Below are 15,596 nucleotides of genomic sequence, written 5' to 3' on the forward strand. Positions count from 1 at the left end.
CCATCTGTCAGAACCAGCAGGAATGCCAGGCCCCCTTTGCACCCCTGCCCCCTAAAGCCCCCAAGACCAGCGACTAGGGCCTCCCGCCTCCCGGGAAGCAGGGAGAGAGGGGCCCGGCCCTTCTGCTGGTGGCCTCTGTGCAGGGACGGGGCAGAGGGGCAGCAGTCGGGGTCCCCCGGGTTCTGCCTGGTCAGGGGTCCCAGCCTCGAAGGAACCTCAGTGCCCTGCCGTAACCCGCCCCCGCCGCCCTGCGCCTCCACACGGCTGTCAGGACACCCAGGGTGGGCGGGCCACCCCCGCCTCACCTTCCTGACAGCACACGGATGTCTGGGGGACTCGGGGCTTTCGGGGAGCCGGGTAGGCGGCCCCCCGAGCCACAGCGTCTGGGCCGCGCCTGCAGGACCTGGGTGCAGCCCACAGCCTGGCTTCGCTATTTCGCTTCTGCGGGCTCGGCTTGGCCGGAGCACAAAGGAGACTTTCTCGCTGTGCCCTGGCTCCCGCTCTGTTCTCCCCTCCGCCCTGCGGCTTGGACGGCCCGAGACACGCGTGGCTCCAGGGCGGCCGTCACCCGGCTCCCCTGCCCGGCCAAGCCGTGGAGGGCGTGGGGGCCCCCCAGGGTTTGGAAAAAAGGCCCTGCCGGCAGCTCCTCGCACCCCAGGCCCTGCCCTCCTTCCCTGAGTGCTGAGTACTGCTGGAGACCGGCGCCATCTGAGGCTCCTGAGGGCTTATTCCCCAACCAGGACCGCCGCAGCCACTGGGACCCTCTCCTCCAAGACACGCACTGACCCCATGCCCGCGGGCATGTCTGCGGGCGCTGACCACTGCTGGCAGCCCAGCCTCGGACCAGCCTGCCCCGCTCTGAGCTCCCGTGTCCCCTCTCGCGGCCGCCCGAACCCAGAACCCTCCCCACCCTGAGCTGGCTGCACTCTGGACCCTGCACCCCAGCCCCCCAGGGAGGTCAGCCAAGGGAGCCAGGCTGCCTCCCCCCACCCCCGGCACACCCCGCCGGGCAGACACAGCCCTCCCGGCCGCCACGGCCCTTGGAGGATTTCCAGGTCCCGCAGCTGAAAACAAGCAGCTCCAGAAACTGCGCCCCACGTGGCCGACAGCCTCTACCTTCCCCTGGGCCTGCAGAGAAGAGCAAACCCAGACATCGCCCCCAGCCCTGTCCTTGGCGGGGAGGGCCCGGGGGAGGCCTCGGCCCGAGGGGACGCGGGTCTGCATGAAAGATGCTCTTCCTGTCTGAGGGGGGAGCTGCTTCCTCCCGGACTTCCCGAAGGCCACAGGGTGCCGGGGGCCCTAAGCATCCCTCGTGGACGCTGGAGCTCCTGCCGGAAGCCTCTGCCCGCCAGGCCAGCCCGGAGTGCAGGGCAGTGCCCTGGGGGTCAGCCGTCTCTTCCCTGGGTGGCCCACAGAGCCCCAAGGGGCTACAGGAGGCAAACGGGGCGGGTTGGACTCCCAGGGCAGAGAGGCCTGGGAAGGAACGAAAGGGAGGTGACTCTGCTCCCACCAAGGGGTCCTCATTGGCAGGGGTCTCGGGAGAACAGAAGGCCACAATTGCCCACTTGCCCAGCACGGCCCGACCCCAGGGGGCCTGAGAAGGGGAAGGGGAGGGGCGTCACAGGGCCAGAAACTTTCCCCAAGCCCCACACACATATGCACGCATGCACACCCAGGCGTGCACATGCATATACACATACACACAACACACAAACGTGCTCCAAGCTGCAGGGACCGGCTCAGAAGTGGCAAGAGGAAAGGAAGTGATAGAGAATGTAGAGAGCTGAAAATAAAGCGTTAAAGTCACCTGGAGGCTGAGTCACCAGCAAGACCCCAGAGCTCTGGCCCCTGCCCATGCTATCAAGCACGCCAGGACGGAAGCTCCAGAGGCATGGGGTGGGGGTGGAGAGGGGAGGGGGCCCTCTGGCCACCAGCCCTGAGTCTGGCCCCTGGGGACCAACGGCTGACCTCGCGGTCCCCACAGGACATGACAGGCATTAAGACCATGGGCTGTCCCCGGGGATTCCCCCCCACCAGCTCCTCTCTGCTCTCAGCTGTGCCCCCCAGGCTCCAGGGCCCCCTCCTGCAGGTGCTGGGTGCTCATCCAGCAGAAGACCCCAGAGGACCCCCACTGCTTCCCCGGGGGCCCCCTCCATCAACTCCCAGAGCCCTCCCCCGGCTGGGCCTGGGGGCGGCTTCCTCAGCGGGAACCCAGGGCAGCCGGCTAAGCCCAGGACACCTGCGGGCGTGGGACAGGGGGTGGAGGGCAGGCTCCGGGGCCCATCCCCAGTGTCCTGGGCTCCTCTCCAGGGCCCCACCCCCGGGGCCCGGGCCCGCCGGCTCCCCCCTGGCCCTGGACTGGGGCCCAGCCACCGTGTAGGCCAGGCCGCCCGGCTTTGGGCATTGTCTCTGGCTGCAAGGCCAGGGCAGCGAGCCAAGGCTCCTCACGGCTGTGCTGGTGAGGGCCTGGCCACAGGGCTGGAGCGGACACAGCTCCTCTCAGCAGAGGGAAGGCGCCGCGGCCGGCTTTTCCAAGCCGCAGGCCTCGCTGACCCTGGCCACTCCCCTTGGGACAGACCGAGGCCCCAGCTGAAGCCCCTGGGGTCATGTCTACTGGGGGGACAGGCTCCGGAGGCCCCGAGCCGTAGCTGGCCAGGGACGCGGCTCGTGGCAGCCCTGTCCCCACCGGGGGCCCAGCGCGGCCCACCCCGACCCCAGCCAGAGTAGTGGTGTCCCGCAGGGGCTCCAGGGCCATGACAGAGAAGGGAGCATCCCCTCCCTAGACCAGACTCCCTGGAGCTCGGGGGATGGGAGCAGCGCGGCCAGGGTCTGAGCTCGAGCTCCCAGAATAGCCGGGGCGCGGCCGTCAGCGGAGACCGGGCAGCTGACTTCACGCCACAGGCATCCCGGGAAGGGCCAGCTGTCTGCAGCCGCACCTGCGGGGCCGGAGCCGGAACACGGCCCTCAGCGGCGGCCCTCACAGCAGGGGCAGCAGCCACGCAGGTCCCAGGAAGGGCCTCTGGGGCCTGGGGGGCTGACTCAGACCAGGGAGGGGCCCAGGGGAGGTGCCACTCCGGCAGAGAGCCGGAGGCGACAGGGTGAACAGGTGCCAGGGACGGTGCCCCGACAGCAGGGTGCTGGTGCAGAGGCCCTGGGGCCACCTCCTGCTGGATGGCAGACACGTCCGCACGGACACTGCTGAGGGGCGGGCGAGGCAGGGCGCAAAGCACGCAGTGGGATTTGCACCTTTCCTTTAATGGCAAACCTTCTGGGGCAGTTGCTGAGGGTCTGTCATGCCCAGGACCCGCCTCTAAGACAAAGCAGGCAGGCGTGCTGAGGGTCTGGCAGTTGGGTAGAGCAGGAGGGCTGAGCCCAGACACAGACGCAGATCTTCCTGAGACGGAGCAGGTGGCGTGAACCCTGAGTCCTGTCTGACCAGGGAGCTGGCCGGGGTCCCCCGGGGCTGCCAAGGGCCCCACTGGCTTGGACCTCTGGGGCTGGCCCCGGCCGGTCTGCATTGGTTTCCTACTGAGGCTGTCCACACCTCTCTGGGTTTTCACCGAGTTGTGGCCACAGAAGCTTCTGGAACCTGATACAGCAACCCCCACTGCACAAATGAAAGGGTCTTCTCTGCTTCTGGACATGGACACTGGCCCAGGGGCAGCCCCAGGGTTCTGGGCAGGCCAGGCTCCCAGGACCAGGTGAGGCCAGGGACTGGTACTGAGGAGTCCCCTAGCTGCTGACCCCGAGGACTTCCTGCAGACTGCTCTGTGCAGAGGGGTGGGGAGGGCCTGGGCAGAGAGACAGGGGACTCTGCTCCAGACCCCGGCAGTGGGTGGGCCCTCTTCAGGCCTTTGAAGTCCTGGGCTCACCTGCCCTGAGGCCTGAGGTGGCACAGGTCCCAAGCGGAACTCCTGGAGAGGTTTCCTGCCCCTGGGAAGGGCAGTGGGGGCGGGAGATGAGAGAATCGGGAAGAGGAGGGTTCAGGTGGGGGGGATGGGGGAAGGGACGAGGGCTGTAGGGTCCCCAGCGCTGCCCCCAGCTCGCAAACCCCAGGGGACCGGACTCTGAGGCTTCCTCTTGGAAGGACCCCTCCTGTTCTCTGGACCTGGGTCCTCTAGGCCAGGGTGGGTCCCCTGACCCTCAGGTCCCAGGGGGCTGGGCCCAGGGTGCTAGAGGCTGTAACCTGGTCTGGGAAGCCTGCTCCAGGAAGCCTCTAGGGCTGGCTGCAGGCCGGAGTCACCCACCCCGGCCCTGCTCCCACCCCGGCTCTGATCAGACCAAGGCCAGGCCTCTGGCTGCAGACACTGCGGCCCCTGGAGCGGGCTCAGGGCCGCCAGTCACAGGCCCCGCCGCACCCCTGGACGCCGGGGGCCCCGCTGGCCCAGCCTGATCTGCCCTGCCCTGTCCTCCTCATGGTCAGGAAGTCCTCTGGGCCTGAGGCTCCTGGCTGACTGCGAAGCTTCTGCAAGGCCACGGCCCTGCACCGCCCAGCCGACATCCAGAGGTGACCAGGCCCCAGAAACAAGACATGGAAGATGCACGCACAGCCCAGCAAGCCCGGGCTTAGCCATTTGTGAGAAGCTGCCCTATGCCCCCACCCAGGACCAGGCCCAGAGGAGGAGGAGGAGACGAGGCCTGGCCCCGGGGCTCCTGATGCCTGCTGGGCTGTGGGGTCTGGACACCGAGGCCTGGCCGCATTCCTGAGGGACGGCACAGCCGCCTGGTTATCACAGGCGGGCCCTGAGGAAGACCACCCTGGGCCTCCCAGTCGTGACGCAGACATTCACGCGACACACCTGCCCTCGGACACTCACAGGCCCTGCACGGGCCCCGGCAGGCCTGGAGCGGGGAGCCGGGTTCCCAGGGGAGGAGGCCCTGGGCTCGTAGTCAGTGGGCAGTGAGGAGGGTCTGGTGGAGGCCATCAGGGCAGGAGCATCCAGCCCCAGGCCTGGCTCAGTGGCCTCAGGCTACGACTGTATCCCCCCAGGGACCCCTAGACCCCCAAGAGCCCCAGCTTTCTAGACGTATCCTTGTCAATTCTCAGCCCTGCCCCTGAGAGGGAACCTCTGTCACTTTAAAGGGAGATGCAACTCCTACTGCTTCCAAGGTTAACTTAAATCAGGTTTCTTGTACTATTCAAACACATTTAAATGTAAAATGATGTTTGCAAGCTAAGTGAACAACAGCAGGGGGTGATGCTGTTGGGCTGAGCTCACTTTCCTGGACCTTTGGAATCCCGTGCTCTCATCGCCTTGGAAGGAAGACTCGGTTTCCCCACTCTTCGTGAGCCCAGAGAAGCCGCAGAGCAGCCCCCCACCCCAGGACAGGGGCTCCAAAGGCAGAGGGAGGGGCCTGCACCCGCCGCCTGGGCACCTGGGGCCGCGGCTGTGGACACAGCCGGTGTCCTCCGCGCGGCGACGCCTGCGCCCCGCGTTTCTGATTCCACGCTGACAGCCATCTACTCCTGTCCAGTCCCCGGCGCTCAGGGGCACGGCCAGCACGGCCACTCACGCCGCGCGTCTTGGTGCCACTGTCCATACCTTGACGGCTCTGGGGTGCATGGGGCTGGGGGTGGACTCCGCGTTGTTAGAACACCTCCCAGGGTGGCCCGCCCAGTTTGCACTCAGCGTCTGCAAGCTCCCGTCCCCCCACCGCCGGCCTTGTCTGCGGGGCCTCTGTGCCCACCCAGCCGCTGCGTCTGGCTTCCCTGTGGCTCACGCATACCTCCCTGTTTGCATCAGCCCAGGCACGTTTCTGTGAGGCTCACAGCCCTTTGGGGTCCTAGGAACTGCCAGCCGGGGCTCTGCCTGCTTCCCCGGCCTGTTGCCTGCTGTTGTGTGATTGCTTGGTGAGTGCTCTTTACATATTCTGGACCCAAAGCCCCCTCTGTTATATATGCTACAAACACCTTCCTCCACCCTGTGCCTTGTCTTCTTGGGGATCTGGGGACCCTTCCTTCCCTTTTCAGTCAGTCAGCGCTGCCCAGACATTTGGGGTCTGGTGCCAAGTGGGAGGGCGCGGTCCGCCCCCTAGGACACCGCCAAGCAGCGGTGATGCTGGACAGGGCCGAGCCTGGTGCAGCGGGGAGGGGTCACCTGCGGGGGTGGGCCTTGAGGAGGGAGACCATCACACAGACAAGGGCTGTTGGGTTTTTACCCGCGAGCGCCTGGCGAGCGGTGTGCCCTCGGGAGGGCCTTGGCGCTGCAGCTCCCACCTGGCCTGGCTTCTGCTCAGGAGCGAGAAGACGTGGGTGTCTGAGTGACGTGTCCACAGGGTGTGGCCAGGGCTCAGAAGCGCACATCCTCTTGGGAAGCACCCTCTGGATGCCAGGTCCTCGGCTGCCCCCCTCCCCACCTCCCGGACGCTGACCCAGCTTGCAGCCAATCCAGGGGGGACAGCGATGTCAGGAAAGGCAGGGAGACAGTTCCAGGCGCAGAGGGGTGACGCTGGGCACCCGAGAGCTCGACCAGCCGCCCACACAGGAGGCGAAGGGAGTCCTCTCTGCAGCCGGGGCAGGGGCCCTGGACACACACGGTCCAGGCCACTCTGCCCACAGGAGTGCAGAGAGACTCATGCCTCATGATTGCATTGTCTCAGTTACCACGCCAGGCACCAGAGCTGCAGGGCACGAGGCTGCCACCTGGCCGCCTCTCCTGGGGTGCTCAGCCCTCCTCGAAGGCCAGAGCACAGGCTCTCCACCATGACAGCCTCGCACCAAGTCCGCTCACCCCAACATCCCTGAGCACCACCCAGCCCTGCCTCTCCGCCCCCAGCCCCCGACAACCACGGCTCTTCCTACTGTCTCCACAGTTGCGCCTTTCCAGAATATGCCATCGAGATGGAAAAAGCCCACAGGGAGCCTTTCCAAGCTGGCTTCTCCTCTCACTCAGGCACATGCATTCAGGCCTCCTCCGTGTCTTTTCACAGCTTGAAGGCTCATTTCCTTTTAGTGCTGAGTAATATTCCACTGTCTCGATGTGTCCTGGGTTTATTTACCCAGCACTGAAGGACATCTTGGTTGCTTTCAGTCTTGGCAATTATGAATAAATCTGCTATAAACATCTGTGTGCAGGGACAGCTCATTTTTAAAATGGGCAAAAGACTCGAAAAGGCACTCACAGAGCAGCAAATAAACACGTGGAGAAAAGTGCTGCGTACCCTTAGTCATCATGGAAATGCAAATTTAAACCACGATGATCGCCAGAATGGCTCAGACTAAAAGGTTCTCATGATGCTGAGCAAGGGGAGTGCTCACATGCTTTGCCTGAAGTGTGAATTGGTGCTATAATTTAGAAAACTGTTTGATGGTATTTTCCAAAGTTGGAAATGCTGTGTCCCGGTGATTCCTTTCCCAGAAATGCTTGCATATGTTCTCAACAGGACGCTGGCACAGAGGCACAGCAAGGGCATTCACCGTGGCCCTAAACTCTCAACATAATCATCCACTGACAATACTGCAGAGAAATACTTTCAAACAATTATATAGTCATCCAGTGGGACAGAAATAAAGAAAGGATAGACTTCTGCCTGTCATAACATGGAGGAACTTCACAAATATGACTGGAGCAAAAGAAACCACACACAAGAGAGCTGGCACTGTATGAATTCACTTACATAAAATACAAACCCAGACAAAACCCACCGATGGTGACGGAAGTCAGAAAGTGGTAGCCTTTGTTGGGGGGGGGGCGGTCAGGAGAAGGAAGGGGCACCAAGGGCTCGTGGGAGTCTGTTCGGTGCCTTCGTCCGGGGGCGGTTCTGTGGGTGTGCTCACTTCTCAAATGCATCAGATTGCATGTTGATAATCTGTGACCTTGTCTGCATGCATGTTATTCTTCAGGGAAAAGCTTACTAAAAAACCTTTCATGAAAATGCATGTGCAGCGTTTGAAGTTCAGGGATAATCTGCTCGCCGCAGACGCCGCTGCGGTCCGCAGCAAAGACAGCAACCGCTGAGCCCAGAAACGACGAGCAGCCAGTAGAGACGGCTCCGCCAGGCCCGCTGGAGGAGCCCAACAGGAGCTGCGAGTCTGCATCCTGCGATTACCGGATTGTCTTCACCAGGTTCTCAGACAGGGGAGTGGAAAGGCTTGGGAGACTTTTCACACGCCGTTTTTGCTTTACCACTCAGTCCCTCCCCGCCGGGAAGTCAGCTCTGGAACACAAACCTTGCCATCCAAGGATGAAGCCTTCTTTCGGCTCCATGCTCTGATGAACCAGATGGGGGAACACTACTCAAGATCAGAGCATCCTCCATGCAGCCTGCAGCCAATTTTAGGAGATCCTGTGCTAGACGGGCCCAAGGGCCAGCCCCAAGTGGGGTGAGTGGGGCCGAGGGCACCTGAGCCAAAGCAGAGCGGCCAGCCGAGGGGGCGGAGGTGCGGGTGGAGGGCATAGACGGGCACAGCACAGCCAGGCTGCCCTGGGGGCCACGTCCTTCACAGCCTCTCACCCCCGCCACCGGCCAGGCACCCCGGAGGCCAGCCCCAGCCTCTGGCCTGCAGTGGGTCAGCCTCGGACACCCCCAGCCTGCCGGCCACTGTCCGGCCCTGCTCACGGCCAGCCCCCGCCTGCCATCAGGAAAGGGAGGCCCCCGGCCACATCTGGCTTCCTCCCTGTCCTCTCAGCTCAGACTCAAGCCCCCAGTGCTGCCCCCACCCCACCTCCGGAAATCACATGCTCACTGCCGGGCCTGGGAGCACAGGGCTGCTGGGTCAGTGGTGTCGCAGAGACACTTGGAGGCCAGGAGCGGGACTCGTCAGCGGGAGTCATAAAGGAGCCCCAAAGGCCGCCAGGAGCGCCCACCACCCCGGAGACGGCCTCTGCGTCCCAGCCTGGACACTCGGCCCCGGCAGGCTGCCCTGGACGCGCTGTCTCACTGTCCCTTCCCTCCTCTTTCCTGTCCGGATCTCTCGGCTCACCGTGGGTCCCTGAGGGTGGAGCCTGTCCGGCCGCCCTGGGCCTGCCGTCAGAGCACGGCCGCCCTGGGCCTGCCGTCAGAGCGCGGCACTCACCCGGGTCTCCAGGGGAAGTGAAGGAGGGGCTGAAGTGCAGGCCCAGCTCCTGGGTCAGGCTGGCGGCCGTGGGGTCCCTGCAGGCCGCCCCTGTGCGGAGCAGCATGCAGAGCCCTGCTGGACACAGCCAGCACCTGCGTCTGGCGGCCTCCCCCCGGCACCGTGCCCCCCGCAGGCTGCCTGCTGGTGGTCCCGGGTGAGCCTTGGAGTCTCCTGGGCCAGTGGTCCCAGGTGAGCCTTGGGGTCCCCTGGGCCAGTGGTCCCGGGTGGGCCTTGGGGTCTCTGGGCCTGGGAGGCCTCTGCTCCTGTGCTCTGGCCCCACCATGGGGCCCAGCCCTCGACAGGTGCAGGACCAGGTCTGGCGGGGCACCTGGTCCTCAGGGCTCAGGACACAGCTTGCAGCAGGCCCAGGGTCAGGCCCACCCAGGGGTTCACTCGAGGACAGGAGATGGGGGGGTGGGTGCCCACTTGAGGACAGGAGATGGGGGGTTGGGAGCTCACTCAAGGACAGGAGATGGGGGGTGCTCACTCGAGGACAGGAGGTGGGGGGTGCTCACCTGAGGACAGGAGATGGTGTGTGCTCACCCGAGGGCAGGAGATGATGGGGGGATTCCCACAGGACCCCACAGCCTGCTTCACACCCACCACCAGCCTCAGCCCCACCCCGGCCCCTCCTGCACCGGCCCTGGGCGCCCTCGGGGGCAGGCCCTCAGCTGCACACCCGGCCAGGCCCCACGTGGGTTCCGCAATGGCCTGGCTCCAACCCGCACACGTGTCCTGCTGTGAGAGGACAGGGCTAGGCCAGCCTGTGAGCACGGCCCGGCTGGGAAGGCTCAAGGGGCCAGGCCGGCCCAGGGGACACCTGTCAGCCCTCCCCCAGCCCTTGGGCCACGGCAGGCCTGGAGAAGCAGGTGGCAACAGGGGTGGAGAGGACTGGGGTCGGAGGGCCTCGGGGTGCCCGCAGGGGTCCCTCCCGGGGGGAGGCACAGGAGCACGATGATGCCGGGCAGCCAACTACAGGCTGCGGGAGACGAGTCCAGCCTGGGGACAGGGGGCAGGAAGGAGACCCCAGTCCTGGAGGCAGGGGCAACAGAGGAGCTCTTGGAAGATCTTTGGAAACTCAGGGGAAGCCTTGGAAACTCAGCCACAAAGGCCAGGTCAACACAAAACGTCCAGGACAGCAGGCGTGCAGAGACGGACAGCAGAGGGGTGGTGGACGGGGCGGGGAGGGGCGGCGGGGAGGGGCCGCCCCCCCGGCATGGGCGCTCCTTCTGGGGGTGATGGAGGTGCTCAGGAATTGGATGGTGGTGAACGTTGCACAACAGGGTGAACACATGTAAAAGCCACTGAATTGCACTCTGTATGTGGGTGAGTTACATGGCGAGTGAATCAGTTCTCAAGGAAGCTGCTATTAAAACAACAGGGCAAATGCTTTCCCTGTTCCAGACCTGGACACGGCCATCTCACCAAAAATCCCTGGGGGTTCCCGTCCGTGCGGTGCTGTCCAGACCCACGTGTGGGCACGTGTGCTCAGGCCGCCAGCTGTCTCGGCTTCCTGCCTTTTCTGGGTGGTGAGCTGGGAAACACATGTGTTTGAGGAAAAAATAAGGATGAATTCATCTGGACACAACTCAGGTCTACAGTCAGGATTTTAACCAACTTCTTCTCTTCTACCATGTCTCTTGTCTTTTACACTAAAAACCTTGGCTCCTAATCACTGAACTACTACTCTTTTGCATTCTTCTACAACAGATATAAACCCTGGAGAAGGAAATGGCAACCCATCCCAGTGTTCTTGCCTGGAAAATCCCATGGACAGAGGAGCCTGGCGGGCTACAGGCCATGGGGTCGCAAGAGTTGGACATGACTGAAGTGACTGAACACACACACACAACAGATATAAACCATGCACACACGTGGTAAGCATTCACACAGGACTTCTAACAATTAAACTAAGACTTCTCTGCAGCTCTGTTATCCTAGAACAGCCAAACAACTTAAAATCACAGATAAACATAATCTTGGCATTTCAATCAGAACATTCATGTTTCAATCGTATCTGAATATTGTGAATAAAGGAGCCTTAATATCTACCAAGGCATTTCAAGACTGATGAATCACCGAACTTTAAAACAGTAGAGGCATGCGATCGCAGACGGCTGAATTATAAACCTCTCGGCTCCTGAGTCATCGTCAACTGCCGAGTCAGCGCGTCCCCACCCCCCAGATCCTCAGGGTTGGAAGGGGCCCCAGAAGTCGTGTCCACTGGAGAAAGCCTGTCCGGAGGCCTGTGGCCGAGGCAGCCCCCATGCTCCCGCCCGGCAGGGGGCGGGAGGGGGCGGCCCAGAGCCAGAGCCCTGAGAAGCAGCTCCTGACACGCCGCCCACCAGGACCCTCTGCGGCCGCCGGGAGCCCGGGCACTGTGCCCACTCTGAACACACAAGAGGAGGCTTTCTCAGGCTCAGGGAGAGAGGGGGCGGGCGTAGGCCCTGCCAGGTCAGGAGCACCTGTTCCTCCCGTGGAAGGTGGGCCCTCCCCTTCACAGCCTCTCACCCAGCCTGCAGGAGGGTCCTCTCGGACGGAAGACACGCCCAAAGGTGGCCAGAGCTGCAGGCCTTCCACAGACCAAACCCGGCAGGGCCAGCGCCGTCCACCCCAGACAGCATCTCGCAAAACAGGGTGCCAGCCTCCTGGACGCACACACGGGGAAACGAGGCGGGCAGAGGGGCCGATGCCCCCAGCCCTCTCGCATGGATGTCAGAGCCGTGACTTGCCAGTTCAGCCCTGAGCAAGGCGTCCAGAGGCCCGCCCAGCCACCAGGCCACCCAGGAGGACCGTGGGTGCTCACCAGACCCAGGCAGCAGGAAGGCAGGACCCTTAGGGGCCCTGAGTGGCCTGCAAAGCCTCCAGCTGGGGCGGGGGATGGCCAGGAGGTCAGGTGGCCCTGGCCTGGAATATGAAGGGTCAACGCTGGGCTCCATCCCGAGGGTGACCCAGGCCCCACTGCACCCGGGGAGGACCTGTCAGGCTGCAGAGTGGAGGGCCTGTGGCAGGGCCATCTGGGGACTGAGCAGGGAGCAGAGATGACCAGGCCTACAGAAGGCAGGAGCTGAGGCTGCACGCGAGGGGGCGCCTCTGGAATCCCAGGGAGTCTGGCTCCCCTGAGAGCATCTGGGAGAAATTCCGGCAGCCACCATGGAGAGGTGTTGATGGCCAGGGTTCCCCAGCATCAGGCTGTCCTAGAGGCCGTGGAGAAAGGGTGGGCCCGGGAACTGTGGCTGTTCAGTTGCTCAGTCGTGTCAGACTCTTTGTGACCCCATGGACTGCAGCATGCCAGGCTGCCCTGTCCTTCACCATCTCCCAGAGTTTGCTCAAACTCATGTGTGTTGAGTTAATGATGCTATCCAACCATCTCATCCTCTGTGGTCCCCTTCTTCTCCTGCCCTCAATCTTTCCCAGCACCAGGGTCTTTTCCAATTAGGGTTGCCCAGGAGAAGGGTCCCCGAGCGTGTCCCAGAGGTCAGGCCTGGCTGCCTGCTGGCTGCAGACAGCAGGGCTACAGAGGCCTCCATGTGGCCAGGCAGAAGGCTTAGGAACAAGCAGCCTGCTCTTCAGGGACACAGAGCCCACCCCACCCCGCCCCCCGCTTCCTTGGGGGTGCCCATCGGAGCCTCCCAGTCCCCCAGTTGCATTCCTGCAAAAGCAGGAGCGTGGAGAGTAGACAGGCTCATCTTATAAGATCAAGGCCCAAAGAGTTGGGTGTGGGAGACCTGCCCAGAGCGGCCCAACACCATTGGGGTCCAGGAGACATCCCTCACATTTCGGACTCGGTCTGACCTCGGTGAGCTGTGTGAGGGCTTTGGGTGGGGGCCTGGGGCGGGGCTATGCTGGATTGTCTCTGGGGACTGACTCAGCTGCAGGGGTGCTGGGCGGGGTGAGCCAGCCCCCCACCATCCTACCCCGCCAGCCCGCCAGGGCTCGGAATGCAGGAGGAGGGAGCCACGGCACGGGAACAACGCCAGCAGTGAGACCCGCTTCTTAGTGTCTGAGACAAGCCTGGGCATCAGGGGGCTTCCTGAAACGTCTGTCTCACTGCGGCCACCCCAGGGAGGGCCGCGGGGTGTCCAGTCCTTGGCCGTGGTCTTCCCCTGGTGAGGCCACAGGGCCTAGTCGCCACAAATACCCCCTTGGCAGCGTCGCCACAATGAGAAATTGCCACATAAAAAGTCCAAGACATATAGCGTTTGGTCCCAAATCTCTGAAGCTGCTGTCCTGTAGGTGGAATGTACTTTATCCAGACGTTTAGTCTTGAGCAGCTTAGTGGGTTGGAAACTTAGATGGCAGAGCCCGAGATGTCAATTGAGAAAGCACCGTCTCCCCTCCAGTTTAGGGAACAAACCAAGCTCAAAGGAGACCCAAGCCAGCGGTGTGATGGAAGGGGGCTCCCCGGGGCGAGGCTAGTCCTTCGAGGGAAGAGGCCCCCCGACACCCTCCCGCACCTCATCTGAAGGCCAGTGGGGTCTACGCTGGACGTGTGATGAGCGCTGGGACTACAGACTTTCTGGTTTATTTTAGAATCCGCGCTGAGCAACCACAGATCCGCTGAGGCAGGGGGTCTCGCGTCTCCCCACCAACACTAGCTTCTGCAGCCTCGGTGACAGGGGTGATGGGCTAGGGGCCCCAACACGGGTCCTGGGTCTCCTACATTCAGCACCACCTTGGGGACATGCAGAGTGGCCTGGGCAGCTCGCTGATGGAATCATGTCCCCCACTCACAAAGGTGACAGGGGGTGTGCACACAGCCCAGGGAGCCCACCAGCCCAGCACCCTGGGGGCACGCAGCCAGCTGTGTCCCTGAGACGGTGACCCTGCAGCAGGCCGCTGAGGCCTCCGTGGACATTGCGTGCGCTGCCCAGATGCCCCTGCAGGACCGGGGCTGCACGAGGGGGAAAGGACACACCCTGCACCTCAACCAGGCCCCGGGGCTCCCACCCGAGGCTGCTGGGGGCTCAGCGGGCAGCCCCTCCCAAGGAGCGGGTGGTCTCCTTGGAGGAGGCTCCTCCCCGGCCCGGGCCCCGAGCCACCCACTGCCCACTTCCACCCGAGGGGCTTGGCCACTGTGGGCGGGGCAGGAGAATGCCAGAGAATAGCTGCGTCTCACCCCAAGGGTATGAGGTACAGGTGCTGAGCTGTGTCCCTGGAAAGGACACAAAAGCTCCCGGCCGCCTCCAGACCTCAGCCTCATCACCCGCGGCCCCAGAGGTGGACCTCTGAGCCTGGTTACACAAGAGGGCCTTGGAAGGGAATCCTGGACTCAAGTGTCCAGGGGAGACGAGGTCTGGCTTCCCTCTGACCCGGGCGAGTTAGGGCTCTCCTGGCCACCTTGGTTCCACCCCAAACCGCCCTGCGGCCGCACACCCTCCAGAGCTGAGCGTGGGCTCACGGCTCACCCAGCAGACCACGGGGCCTCAGGGGAGAGGGGAGTGGGTCCCAGCACCCCAGGACACACGGCCCGGCCCAGGCGGGCAGCACCACTCTGCAGCTCTGCCCTCGCTCCTTCTAGAAGCAGGGCTGGCAGAGTGCGGAGGCTCAGGGCCCGGCCCCAGGAGGCCCGACTTCCTGCAGGCAGGCGGGGGCGGGAGCACCGGCTGGTGGACAGACGTCGTTAGGAAATCGACTTTTCCTCTTCTCTCTGCTCCCTGTTCGACTTCTGCCCTCGCCCCAGCCCCAGCCAGCGACCAAGGGGAGAGGGGCTGAGGCCGTACGCCCTGAGGACCTCGCCCTGCCAAGGAGCTGCGACGTGGCCTTTCCCACCTTCATGGGGAGAGGCCTGTAGAGAGAGGGTGAGGGTGCGAGGGGCCAGGGCCATCCCCCCGTAGTGAGATCACACCCGCCTGCGTGGGGCTCGGTGACCACCCCCCCCACCCCCCGCCTGCCCAAGCACGTCTCTACTTTCAATGGCACCTTCCTGCCGAGTGAGCTCCCAGGCCAGGGTCCCACGGGGACGGACCCCACCTGAGTGACCTCAACAGCTCAGAGAAGACGCGGCCATGTGTGTGACGCTAACAGCGCCCAGCATGAGGAGGGTTTGCGGAACTGGCCAGAAAGAGAGCAGCTGCTGGAAGGACTTCCGGGGGCCCCTCTCCTGGCAGCCCCTCCCCGCCCCAGGCAGCTGGGAAAGTGCCTGATCAGGCGCCCGCGGAGGGTTCAGCACGTGACCTGGGGTCAGCGCCCTCCCTGGGGCAGGGGGGAGGGCAGCTGCAGTAACTGACAGGCTCCAGGGGAGACCTGGGCACAGCTGGAAGGTCTGGGAAGTCAACGTCCACCCCACAGCCCCAGGAGGGCGCCCCGAGGGCGGTGGTCACTGCAGCAGGGTCCCCAGCCTGCCGGGAGGGGGCGGGGTCCTGTCTGGGGCCCCCTGCAGGCCCCCAGCACCCCTCCAGCCCTGCCCATCCAGGCTCAGAGGCCAGACAGGCCTGGGCCCCTCCACCCACGCCCACGGTCCCGCCTTTGTTCCCACGTCTTCAAAGCGAGCACAGGAAATGCCGCCCGCGTCCCTCCCTAAGCCTCCTGGCATCTT

General features: G+C 63.9%; 1 long non-coding RNA gene across 1 annotated transcript; it reads left to right on the forward strand.

The window, feature by feature from the left end:
• The first annotated feature begins 9,119 nt into the window (after positions 1–9,119).
• On the forward strand, positions 9,120–11,099 carry LOC122678169. Its single transcript, XR_006336014.1, has 3 exons — positions 9,120–9,247; positions 10,463–10,651; positions 10,769–11,099. It is a non-coding gene; the product is annotated as an uncharacterized LOC122678169 (long non-coding RNA).
• Positions 11,100–15,596: the final 4,497 nt, after the last annotated feature.

Source organism: Cervus elaphus, chromosome 20 (assembly GCF_910594005.1).
Source record: "Cervus elaphus chromosome 20, mCerEla1.1, whole genome shotgun sequence".
Taxonomy (NCBI): domain Eukaryota; kingdom Metazoa; phylum Chordata; class Mammalia; order Artiodactyla; family Cervidae; genus Cervus; species Cervus elaphus.